We start from the raw sequence: 12,577 nt of genomic DNA, 5'->3' as shown, positions 1-12,577 counted from the left end.
TTGGTGATACTTGGATGACTTCTTAACTTCGGCAGTGTTGTCAATTAGTTTGTCATTATCCTGTTAAAAGGGAAAAGAAAATCAAGGTCATGCATTTATCGTACAGTCACGAAGCGAGTGCTAGATTTTTCACAGATGCGTGAACACCAGCTGTTAACCTGATTTTTGCATGCATTTGTACACTTCCCAAACAATTTGAAGAAGATGCAGATTCCATAATACAAATTCAGTAAATGTTACGTTCAAGTGTGCAATTAAAGTACTACTAAAAAAGAAGCTGCAGAAGACATTTCTGGCTTGCTGCGTAAGAAGCCTGCAGAAGTTAGGACTTTGCTAAGTTCAATCAAACTTTGGCAGAGGACACTTTAAGTTTTCAGCTTGGCCTTTATTTGGCAGGTCTATGATGTGTTGCTTCACGGCCTCTGCAGAAAGCAGGATAAATGGCATGACGAGGCCAGTGGTCTCACACTGTGACAACCATTAGATCCCCAGGAGTCTCACTGTCTCTTACAGTTACATGGATTTCTCCTGTGAGAAGATTTGGAAGAGCATACTAATAAATGCTCTTGGGTGACAACAGACAGCAGCTCTAAGATAAGAACCAAATGGTTTTGCAGTCTGTGGTTTTTATATTTTGGTGATTGCTGTTTTGTGAGGTGACACTGGTACAGTCCAAGGGGTTGCCTTTACAGAACACAGCAAAGAAAAAGGGTGTACGCCGTGTGCTATCCATACATGGAGTGGCTGTACTGCCTTCAGTATCTGCTTTCTGGAAAGTAGGTAAGCCACAAATTCCAAGCTTCATCCTCAGAAATACTGGAAGAAGTAATTGAGGAAATCTGTTAAAGAGGCCGATAATGCTGAGGAAGGATCAGAGAGAACAAGGAGAAAAATAGGAGTAGCCATAAAGGACCCATTTACCCCAAATGACAGTTCATAGGCTTTTTGCAAGCAAATTTTCAAGATATTCCACAGTGAAAATGGATTTTGTTGTGATTTTCTGAATGTGAACAGCAAGCACAGATACTGATGGGTCAAGACTTAACAGCACATGCAGCACAAAAGAAGAGCACGCAGGTTTACATGGAGCTTGTTTGCATCGTGACTGATGTTGGCTGTAAGTCCCACTGACAAAAAAAAAGTTTTTCATACTTTGTTCTGACTTAGACTGTTGCAGTCTGATCTGTTTTATTTGTAGTGCCACCTAGTGGGTTGGTTTTTTTTTAAACTCAACTAGTGAGTATTCAGTATCTGTTGTTTGACCCAGTTGTCAGTCACAGATATTCAGTAACAAGCGTAGTTTTGTTCTTGAGCAGTCCTCTCTATATCAAGCGGCCTTTTGCTCTTCACATAAATACCGGGTTTGAATATGATTTGATAGTAAGTAATGCTTATTCTGAATTCTAAAACGTTAACCAGCTGCTGCTTTTCAACTTGATGTGGTTAAAAGTGACTCTAACCTCTAATTTCTGTGGACTAGTGATAGGATCAGATAGTCCGGATATAATTCACGGTTCCTCTAGTGGTTTACTTTGTGGTCTTCTGCAGTTATTTAACCTCATTTCCACATTTCTACAACTGCAAATTAAGGGTAGTAATCTTTCAGTACCTTACAAGAAAGTTGTTTAGAGAGCATGAGGGAATTTCTGTGATATTTTGGAAATTCAAAATGTCAACTGAATGATAAGTCTCTTTTTTAATATTAACATTGCACTTGTAGTAAAGAGACTTGTAATCCTTCAAGATGATAAATGCCATAAATGCAAGATTTGTGGTTGAAAAGTTAAATGAAAAATCAAGGCATTGCTGTTTCTCAAAAAAAAAAAAAAGCTAGTTCTGTCTCCTAATGTTAAGATAATCCATTGATATTCAGCCAGCAAACAGAATGTCATTATATTTGTGTTTCAAATATGAACTGTATTATAAATGTTTTGAGGGTGAAAGCAAAAGGGTATCGTGGCTTTCTGATCAGCAATGTTATATGTCATCCTAATCAGAACCAAATATTGAGCTGTGGTGGGAGCAAGTGGGAAAAAATGCTAAAAAATATCTTGGTAAATATTCTAGCAGTGATGTTTCAGGCCAATTACCAGGAAATACCTACATCAAATTAAAAAATGTTAATTAGCTGTAAGACTGTTACTGATCTATATAGCAGTGAAGGCAAACTTGTTATTCATACCTGTGCCCTTTGGAAAAGGTCGCAGATAAGACCACTTAGCCATAGTATTCCATAGTCCCTTGTGGGAAGATATCTAGTGTAAAATTAAGGGACTGATCCTTGTGTATAAAATACTAAAAATAATTTCTCTATAAGTATTACTGAGACTGAGGATCAGCTGCACGCTGGATCCACTTCAGGCAGAAGACAATAAAGATTAAGTCATTACTTGAATCCAGAAACTTTAAATCTTGAAATGCAGTTTGGGGTGTGTGTGGGAGATAACCTTACTTTCTTTTAATTAGAGCAGTACTAAGATATTTAATCTGTATGTTCAGAATTTATAATTTTTAATGCAAACATTTTAAGAAATCTCTCCCAAGAGAGAGTGTATAATACATACTTTCTGCCTAGTTTCTCCTTAGGCTGAAAATACAGAATCATACATCTTGCTCTGATTATAAAGAGTACTCTTTGAGTTCCCATAGCTTTTTGCTAACTAGTTTGAAAGGTACGTTTTGTAACTATCTTGTTGCCTGGAGAATGTTGTCGCTGTGTTGGAAATCTAATAGCTATAGCCACAGGGCTCTGAAGAGAGCTAATTAGAGCAATTTAGAATAACAAAAGTTCTGTTCCTGGGAGGACACCGAAGAGGTCCTTCCCCAGAGCAGCATGCCATAATTTCACAGACAATTTATTGTAATATTCCTGCATAAGTCATCTGGTATCCCAAGGATTTACAAATCTGGCTATTACGGTTTGTTCTGTTAGCCGTCATGTTATCAGGGGCTTTCATGTGTGTCTTGTAACATTCCTGGAGATATAAAAATGGGAAAAAAAACAGTCAATCAAGCATTGTCTGTCTTACTTTAGCCTGGTTACCAGTCAGAACCAAGCTGTTCAAATGCACAGAAACAATCTTCTGTCATGCTGATGTGGCTTTCCACCTTAGGACAAATGTATTGAGCTTTGAGAGAAGAGTTTTCAAATCAGTTGTGATTCTCTTAGTGTGGTGTCATGGATTTTCTTAATATTTTTCTTAAAAATAAATTGTTGCCTTTCAAATTGCCAGAACAAGTTGATAGAAGACTAAGTCAGCTCTCTTTTGTCACATTCAGATTTGCTAAGAAGGCAGCAGTTGTTGGTATCCATTTTTGTACAAAGGCTAAGAATGGAAGTGCTGTTATTGGAATGGTATTTTGACATTCAGATCTACATTTTTCTTTCTTTCTTAATTTTTTGTTAATATTTCATGAATTAGTTGCTGTGGGCCCGTTTCTGCTACCCTTGTGTACAAGTGATTTGTATTAGTTAAAGGGAACGTTGTACAGTGAAGGACTGCCAAACCAGGTGCTAGGCAAATAGGCTGCCAGTACCGCTGTAAAAGCCTGAGGCCTGGCTATTTATTGCTCAAGTGTGACTTGTGCAAATGTTTCTCCCTTGCTTTTTACCTATTTTTTCTGCTGATTGACAGGATGTTGAACTGCATGGTTGGTTGGGCCGGTGCACGGATCTCTGTTTAGGCATGATGTTTTAGTGCGCTGATTCACAGTTCAGTCTCATAGGCAAGCTGCTCTTCACGCACCCAGCTGGCGAAGAAAGGAGGAATGCTCATTCTGCTGACGTTGTGCAAGGGTATTGAAAAGCTGTGAATACAAGAAGCATAAAGCAAAATTTAAAAGGAGTAGCTTCCGCTTTAATTCAACTCCTGTAGAAAGCAGCAAGAGCTTTTAATGTTTTTCTGTGTGTAATTAATGAGTGGGTGCACACTCCTGTGGGACCATTGCTGTGCTTCACTCAATCCTAATCTAGCTAGGTGGGTCTGGACAGAATGGGGACAAACAGTTCAGCTAAAAATAGCTGGAGTGGGAGGGAATAAAAAACTTCTGAAAATCTGACTGCCACATAGATAAGATCTACCTAACAACTTTTTGATGCTTTATGTAGAGGTCATAATCTCTAATCCTGGATTTAAACCGGTCCCTAAAATGAGTGCTTTGTGCTTTGTTCCCTTTCCACAAGCATCTGTGAAGGCAGAACTTCAACCCTGTGATAGGAGCTCATATCATCATTAAAGTTAGACTGGTGAAATTGTTTTGTCAGATTTTCCTCAAAATTGGTTGGGTTCTGTTGCTGATATCTGTGGTATAACTCCATGTTTTGAAGTTTATTTGAATGTAAAACTTGTGCCAGGCAGGTACAGACAGAACTGAATGAAAGCCCTTGTTTTACATCCACAGTACTTGAAGCTTGTTCAGAAAGCAAGAGTGTGGCGGCTTTAAGTTTTCTAATAGTTATCACCCAAACTACTTTCACTGCTGTTTTAAAGGTCACCTCAGATTTATGAATCACCTCAGGTTAATGTGTTGTTAATCAATCAGAAACCAGTTGAAAATTATTGGTTCAGCACTGTGAATGCTCTTGTGCTAGATGTTTATAGAATAAAATACCAGGAAGGGAATCTGTACTTCCATGCTGTGTGTTAAATAGCAATTCTGCTGCGTTAGCTAAAACTACGTAGTCTTTCCCTCTGACTTCATTACAAGCTCCTGGTCTCTGCAGTGTTCTCTGGTCTGAGCACATTGTTGGTCCTTTGATTTTGCCCAGGCTTGTGCTGTCCTTTCTCCTTTTTCCCCTTTTACCTTCTGCTCTGCACTTTTCTATCACCACATCTGCTGCATTTGGAGTGGAAGAGCCTCTTTACCACACTGCTTCCATCTCTGCTTCCGTACTCGTTCTTGAGTTTTGCTAAAGCTGTCCTTGCTTAAGATTTCATCATGATTTGTGATCAAGAACACCTTCATCTTTTTGATATTAAACATTGCTTCAACAGCATTGTGTTAATTTCTAGAGATGGTTTGACTGGTACCCCCTGCTCTGGTTCGTGATATTAGTGTTGGTTGATAATTATGCTTGCGCTGTGGTAAAGCATTAAGGTGGAGAATCCCTGCCCCTCTGTGGCTTCTCTTTTAATTCATCTTTATTACTGAACAAAGCAGACTCTTCCATTCAGAGAGCTTATAGCTTTTTTATGACTAGCGCTGCCTGTAGTTTATTAGACCACCTTTTTCTGCTTGCTTAATTTGTATTTTAGGTCTATTTTTAAAATGATATTTTTATTGTGTCTTTTTAAATGTGTGTTTATTACTTTTCTATGACTCCCCAAGTGCCTTGGCTGGCAAAGTCTTAATGAATAAAATTACTGTCATGTTATAGCTATAAAAATCCACTCCCTCCTTGGAATGGGGCATGCAAGTTTGAAGAAGCTGAGGAAAATGAGAAGTATAGTTATCTTGGAGTTATTTTAAGTAGACTAGGATAATCGCATAGGAAAAATGTTTGAAAAATTATTTTGCAGTTATGAACTGTTAACGTGTTGATCTTCCTAATTTTACATTATGCACATAAACCAAATGGTGTATCTGTACTATTATTACAGTGATGTTTGCTCTGTAGGACAGATCCACCGAGGCTAACTTTGTGGAAGTTGAATGCTGACAGTGCTCTGGAAGTACCAAAGAATTCTATATGTGCTAGAAAACCTGCTTGAGTGTCACGGTACATTGTCATGCTAATTAGCTCTGACGTGGTCGTGCTTCTGTAAAGCAACTAGTATCTGAGGCAGCTTGTGTCTCATACAGCTCTATACTGCTCTGCAGACACATTAGCGGCTGTCTACACATTGATTTGACAGCTTTTCTGTTATTTGGAACAGAAGGAGCTGTATTGGACTGACGGTTGTTGTTTTTCAGAGATAACTCTGAGAGCTGTAAAGTAGATGCTGTACTCTTCTGCCAGAAGACGGCGTGACAGACTCAGAGGATCTTTCTCATGGTTCTCATTGCAAATAACTGTTTCAGAGCCAGATTTTCAGTAAACTCCAGCTAAACTATGTAGATCGTGTAAGCAGGTGGCCAGTGCAGCTACAAGCAAGGTCAAGCAAGAGCATGGCACAGGAAATATTTACGAATTAATGGCTATTTCCCTGTTACAGCTCATGGTTTGTAAGGAATAAATTCCCAGGTGGGGGCAATTCTGAGCCAGCGAGGAAATTTATCTCACTTTTTACTTTTCAGATACTACCTGCCTTTGTAAGGGTTCTGCAGATCACTAAGTAAGTGCAAAATGCTGGTAGAGTTAGGTGATGACTTAAGGCAGCCTCGTCTCTTCAGGCAGAGTCACTGAACAGGAGAGACAGGATACATTTATCATCCTCTGTTGGCACAATGCGATGGGTTGACCCTGGCCAGCAGCAAAGCACCATGAGCCGCTCGCTTACGTCCTGCCACAGCAGGAACGGGGAAGAGAGAATTGAAAGGGCAAAAGCAAGAAAAATTTACGGGTCAAGATAAAGACAGTTTAATAAGTGAAGGAAAAAATGAAAAAAAAACCCACCAAGTGATGCGAAGGCAATCACCATCTCTCACCAACAGACCAATGCTTGGCCAGCCTCTGAGCAACAACTGCCTTGGAATACTCCCTTCCCAGTTTTATTGCTGAGCATGGCATGGCATGCAATAACCCTTTGGTCAATTTGGTCAGCTGTGCCAGCCACATCTCCTCCCAACCTCCTATCCGCCCCAGCCTGTTTGCTGGGGGGCAGAGTGAAAACCTGAGAAGGCCTTGGTGCTTTGCAACTGCTGTTCAGCAATAGCTAAAACATTGGTGTATTATAAACACCGTTTTAATCATAAATCTAGAACACAGCATCATACAAGTTGCTGTGAAGAAAATTAACTTCATCCCAGCTGGACCAGGTACCTACAATAATAGATACACCTCACCCTACAGTGGGATAAACACTGTGTTGGCTATAAATACAACTTGACTGCATCTGCATCTTGTCTTCTTCTTTTCTTTAGTTAGTGTTAATGACATGTATCCAGTTGACATAGAGAAATACCAGTATCTTCAGCTCCTAATAAATTTTATGAAAGCTATAAGCAAAAATTTTCAAGCGGAATGGCTGAAATTGAGCATCTGATCTCTATTTATGCACATAAATATTTTGGTCTTCAGACATGTACTTCGCTTGAGTTCCAGACAATTTGTAGTAGTCCGATCACTCTAAGACTGCATTTTACAGGGGTTGTATAGTCATCATTTTTTGCTTGCATTTCTTGATATATTTTCATTGTATATTTAGGTGAAATTCTAGGTAAATATGCAACCTAGATAAATATAAGGCTCTGATTTAGAGAAACTTATTCCTGTAGAACCGTCTGTTTTTTCTTCTAGAGAAGTCTGTGCCCTGTGGCGAAACCTCACTCTGTTTAGGACCTTCCTGGAATGTCATTTCTAGCATTCCTCCATTTGCCCTGGAAGCGCTCCTGCTTTATTTGAACTTCTGGTTTTATGTGAAATTTGTTACATTTCTTTCCGGAAGAGAAGATCACTTGAAGCAGAGAGGGTGAGATGGCATGTAATGTGGGATGGAGGGGGTATAAGGCTCTGGAAACAGTAATACGTTATTAAAACCAAGCAGTGTTTTGGCCTACGAAGGGTCAAGGGATGAGTTGAGCATTAGGCTTCATTTTGTTTGGCCAGTGATACCACTGTGTAGCTTTTGTATCTGTTATTTGGGCGGGCAGCTGAGTTGTCTGGTTTTTTCCACCATGTAAATTACAAAGCGAGTGATTGAGGTGCTAAATATGTGTAGTCCTGTTGTAGATAACCCACATACCCCACCTGGCCTCCAGCAGCTGTTCCAGAGTGTGCAAGCCTTAGTAAGGCTTGTTTTGTTTCCACCAGCACCATGTTGAGTCTCATTTAAAATGTTTTTAGATACCTATTTTTAGGCACCTGAACCACTCTTCAAACATCGGTTCTAGCGAATACGTCTACAAAAGTCCTGTAAGCCACAGTTCTGCACCTAGTATGTCACCTATACCATTGCAGCTGGTGTACAAGCTCCTCTGTGCATGTCAAAAGAAGACACTATCAAAGATATTTAAAGCCCAGCAAGTTGCTCTCTATCTTTCAGTCAGTATGGCGCTTTACATCACTGGGGCTTGTCTGCGTGTGCATTCCGTGTGTTTGTGTGCCCACTTGGCTCTTGGCAAAATAATTTGTGCCCTTTGCAGTCTGCCTTCCAGAATGATCCTGAGGCCTTTGTTTGGCTCAGTCTCCTGGCCTTCAATCTGTTTTCCTTAGCTCTGCTCTCATCCAGTGTTTCTTATGACTATGACTCTTGCCAGTGGTTTACCCAGCTATTTCAGGAGATATCCTGTCTTCTGACTCTTGCGTTTTGTGCTCTGGCTTGTGAGCTGGCCAGAAATGTGAGGGTCACCATAACCTTGATTTGAGTCATCGCTCTGTCTCATGTTGAATTCCTAACTATATGTTGGATTCCTGACTATTTACCAGCATGTTCTTCTTACTTTGAACCTAAAGATGACCTCAAGAGACAGGCTTTTAAAACAAACCATTTGCCTAAGGCGGCTTTGGATGCTCCTTAGGAGCCTCCTTCTGTAGCTTTTTTTAACTAGTTCCCTGTAAGTGAATAGGAAGCAAGGTTACATGTTTGGGATGAGTGAAAAAGTAGTTTAACCTCAGGAAGGACTTCATAAACCTTAGCGAAAATTGAGTTTTCTATTTCCATATCCCATCTTCTTTCTTCAGCAAGATTTGCTATGAGGCAAATGCTCATTGCTTATCCTTGATGTTTCTTGGGCTCTCTAACATACATTGGTGCCAGAGATGGTGTGTATGTAGTACAAACAAAAATATGTGTAATGGTCGGTTTAATATGGTGTCAGGATACTTCCACGTCTATGTGATGGGCATATTGATGTGTATCACAGACTGGCCTGAACACAAAATTTATTTCCTTGTTTAGAAAGCGTGTAGCCCTAGTAATGGCATTACAAAGATCTCTTTTCAGTCATGTCAAAGTTGTTGCATTTGTTCCGACTTGTTAAAAAAAGATAATGTTGATTTATGTTATTTAACCATAAATACTTACCTCTTGCTTGGACCATATTGAAAATAAACCCCATTGTATTTAACAAGAAATGCTGCCCCGTATGCCACACAGAAGTGGCAGCCAGCATACAGCAGATTGGAAAGGTCTTCTATTGTTTTTCTAAAGTTCTGAAGTGAAAAGAACGTACCTGTGAAAATATTTAAGTAATATAGTCGTCTTATACTGTACCTCGTGTTCTGAAAATGCCTCTGAAAATGAATGAAAATAAATTGTACCTAATGTATTCTGTGTTTTGCAAGGAGGGCAAGCCTTTTCCCCTGATTTATTAATGTTTGGAAAAAATTCATTGCACATAAAAATCCTATATTAAAAATAGTAATTCATGATGTTTTAATATCTTTTCCCCATAGTTAAAGAAGAGTAGGAAGTATAGCAGTAATTGTATTTTACTGCTCTGAAAATATTTCTATTTTTTGACAGTAACTGGCATCAAAAATAACAATAAAAAAAATATAAGCCATACTGAGAATTCCTTCTCTGATGTTTTATGTCTACTCAGAGAAGATAGAGCACAATTGTTCAGCTGCAGTAAAGTTCTCATTTTTATTGTGCAGAACTAAATTTATCCTTGCTGTAATTTTTCTGAAATCAGCAGAGTTGCTCCTGCTAGGCATGAGAGTGCCCTGCTCCAATTGTATTGCTGTTGTAGGAGAGACTACACTCGAACAGAGTTTTTTCCCTTCAGTTGAATACACGCATACACGTAAATTGCATTTACTTCTGCAACTGTTTGTATGAGTATAGCCAGCACAGATAGAAGAGCACAGTAACTTGAATCTTTGGCTTTCAGGTGGATGAGATAAGCATTTGTCATTCCAGAGGAAGGATGCTGTTCCCTATCATGTACTTCATCTGAAATGCTTCACCACATATGTGATTAGGCAGAAGCCTTCTTTAGAAACAAATTTGGGTTAGTACTCATGAGATGTTCAGAATCTTTCTACAGAATATCCAGAAATCAAGGCAGGGGGGAGGGGAGAGAAGAGCTTTGTTTTTTTTTAACAAATAAGTTTCTAGCATTGTATCAGAATATTCTGTGGTTATAAAAAAAAAACAGGTGGTGCAAAAGAAAATAGGCTGATGGGAGTTTTTCCAAAGCTGCTTTTTTAATTAAATAGATGTGTCAGTATAAGGTTTACACAGACGTAGGACCAAACTGAGATTTGACATCTAGTTTCTATTCTGAGATTACTCATTTTCTCACTATTAGGCTGTACAGACCCCAGTTGAGCTAGTTCTCTGTAAACTGAAGATTCACCATTCGCTCCCAGCATTTCGTGTTCTGGTCTCCCTTGTATTGATGTGAAAATGGGAATTTTTCACAGAGCTGATTCATTTTTTTTTTCCCTTCCCTTGGAAGTACCGTGTTTCCAGAAATGTGTATGGTTCATTTCTGTGCCTGCTTATATTTATTTATTTTTAATGGATTCTTTCACTGTCATCAGTAGCATATGTATGATACAGGTTGCCATGGTAAATATGAATTTTTTATTAACATTGTAAATATTAATTTAAAACATGAGAAGCTTGTAACTGAGATGTTAACACTACTTTGAAATTTTCCTGCTCCTGAGGTGATAGAAATTATATATGGGGTTACAAATGTGAAAAGCAACATGTCTTGGGAAGGAGGTGCTGTAGTGATAGTACAGCAGCCTAAAGGCACAGAAATGTAGGATATTTGGACTGTGAAGCAAAGACAATAGGAGGTCAGATATAAGCTGCTGACAGTTTAATACTAGAGATGACATGGAACTAAGGTTCAAGTTTTAAACTTCCTTATGTTTCTGGACCGTTTGTAGTCAGTACTTTGCATCACTGTGACCAATTGGCTCAACTGAATCCAGTATAAAAAAGAGAGTGTGAAGAGACATGGTCAGCTTCAAGGCAGGGAGGGGCACAGGGCTGGGCTCCCGAAGTTTCCTTTATGACTTTACATCTAACTGTGCTTAACAAGTAATTTTAGGCAGATTTTTGAAAGCTCCCGAATGTTAGTTACCTGAATTTCACTGAGCTCAGTGGGAGTTACCAGCCAGGAAGTTCTTGAAAATTCACCTTTCTAGACATATCATGTCTCTAAAACTCATGTCCTTCAGCCTCTGTTAGATTGATCGTGAAATGAGCCCGATGCTGCTTTCTTTCTTGGGAGATGAGGAAACAAGTATTTTTGGATAGGTGTTTTGTCCAATGAAGAATTTTTTTCTGCATAACCTGTGATTCCTGATGAATTTCTATTCGTCCATGAAGTCCATGGTGTTATGACTGAGTGTTAATTTTTCACTGTGGATTCACTTTTGGAGCAGAAAGTTATGAGGTTGTTGCCTTGCCCTGAGACTTTGACTTGTATTTGATGCTGTCACTGAAGAGTGATTTTAGAAGAAGCTACATGATGAGAGGTTCTATCTTTCATCAGATATGTTAAATTGGGGTCGCTTCTGTCAATGGCCCTCTTAAAAATCACCTCTGTGTCTTGTCAGACATTCCATTTCCCGGTGAAATTAATTCTAAAAATCAAGGACTGTGTCTGAGATATTACAAAGCCCATAATGGTGGCTCTGTTTGCCCCGTCTTCATTGCACTACTGGAATTGCACTTACTATTTTTGTCAGGACTTATATTACAAAACTCAATTTTACTCCGTTCTATATCACAAAGCAGCATATGTCACGCAAACTCTACTGAGCAGAGTAAGATTACTACATGAAATCTTACATCATCTTGTGATATATATACACACAAGATTACTCAGAAAATAACTTGTCACCACTGTAGACACTTCATGGTTGCTGGAAAAAACACTACATAGTGAAGGTCATATGTATATATACACTGATTTAACAGCTCTATTCGCCCTTTGCTAGAACAGTGCTGCTAGCAGAATGACAGTTTAGTAAGGCCTCATACTTTCAAGGAAAGCTTTCTGATCCCCTCTGTTTAAAGAACCAAAGTTCCTTATATTGAAAAGAAACAGAACTTTGTAACTACATTATTTTGTGAAAAGAAAAGCACTCTCAACTCCATTTCACCTTAGAGACTATTAAGTCTCCAAATGTGTCACAAATGTTGCTATATAGCACACCATTGCGATTGCAGCATTAGATTCGACACTTTCAGATTGTTAATTCCTTAGTTTGAATCATTTTGGGGATTTTTTTTTTAATACGGATAAACAGTGCAAGGAGTTCAGTGTCTCTGGTTCTTTCATCTGAGATGTTAAAAAGCATAGTCCTCTCAGACTCTTTGTAGGCTGAAATCTTATAACTATTCACAAGAAGAGGGTTTAGGAAAGCTGATTTTGGGTCATGTCTCTTTTCCATGCTCCCGTTCACTGTGCTGTATGCTTTTTCTGCTTGATGCATGTCAGTAGTGATTTCAAAGGTAAGAAGGCTTCCTTCCTTTTCTCATGAAAAGCCACTTAGATTTTGCCGATT

Source organism: Larus michahellis, chromosome 5 (genome assembly GCF_964199755.1).
Source record: "Larus michahellis chromosome 5, bLarMic1.1, whole genome shotgun sequence".
NCBI lineage: Eukaryota > Metazoa > Chordata > Aves > Charadriiformes > Laridae > Larus > Larus michahellis.
Note: the sequence above shows the minus strand (reverse complement) of the source record.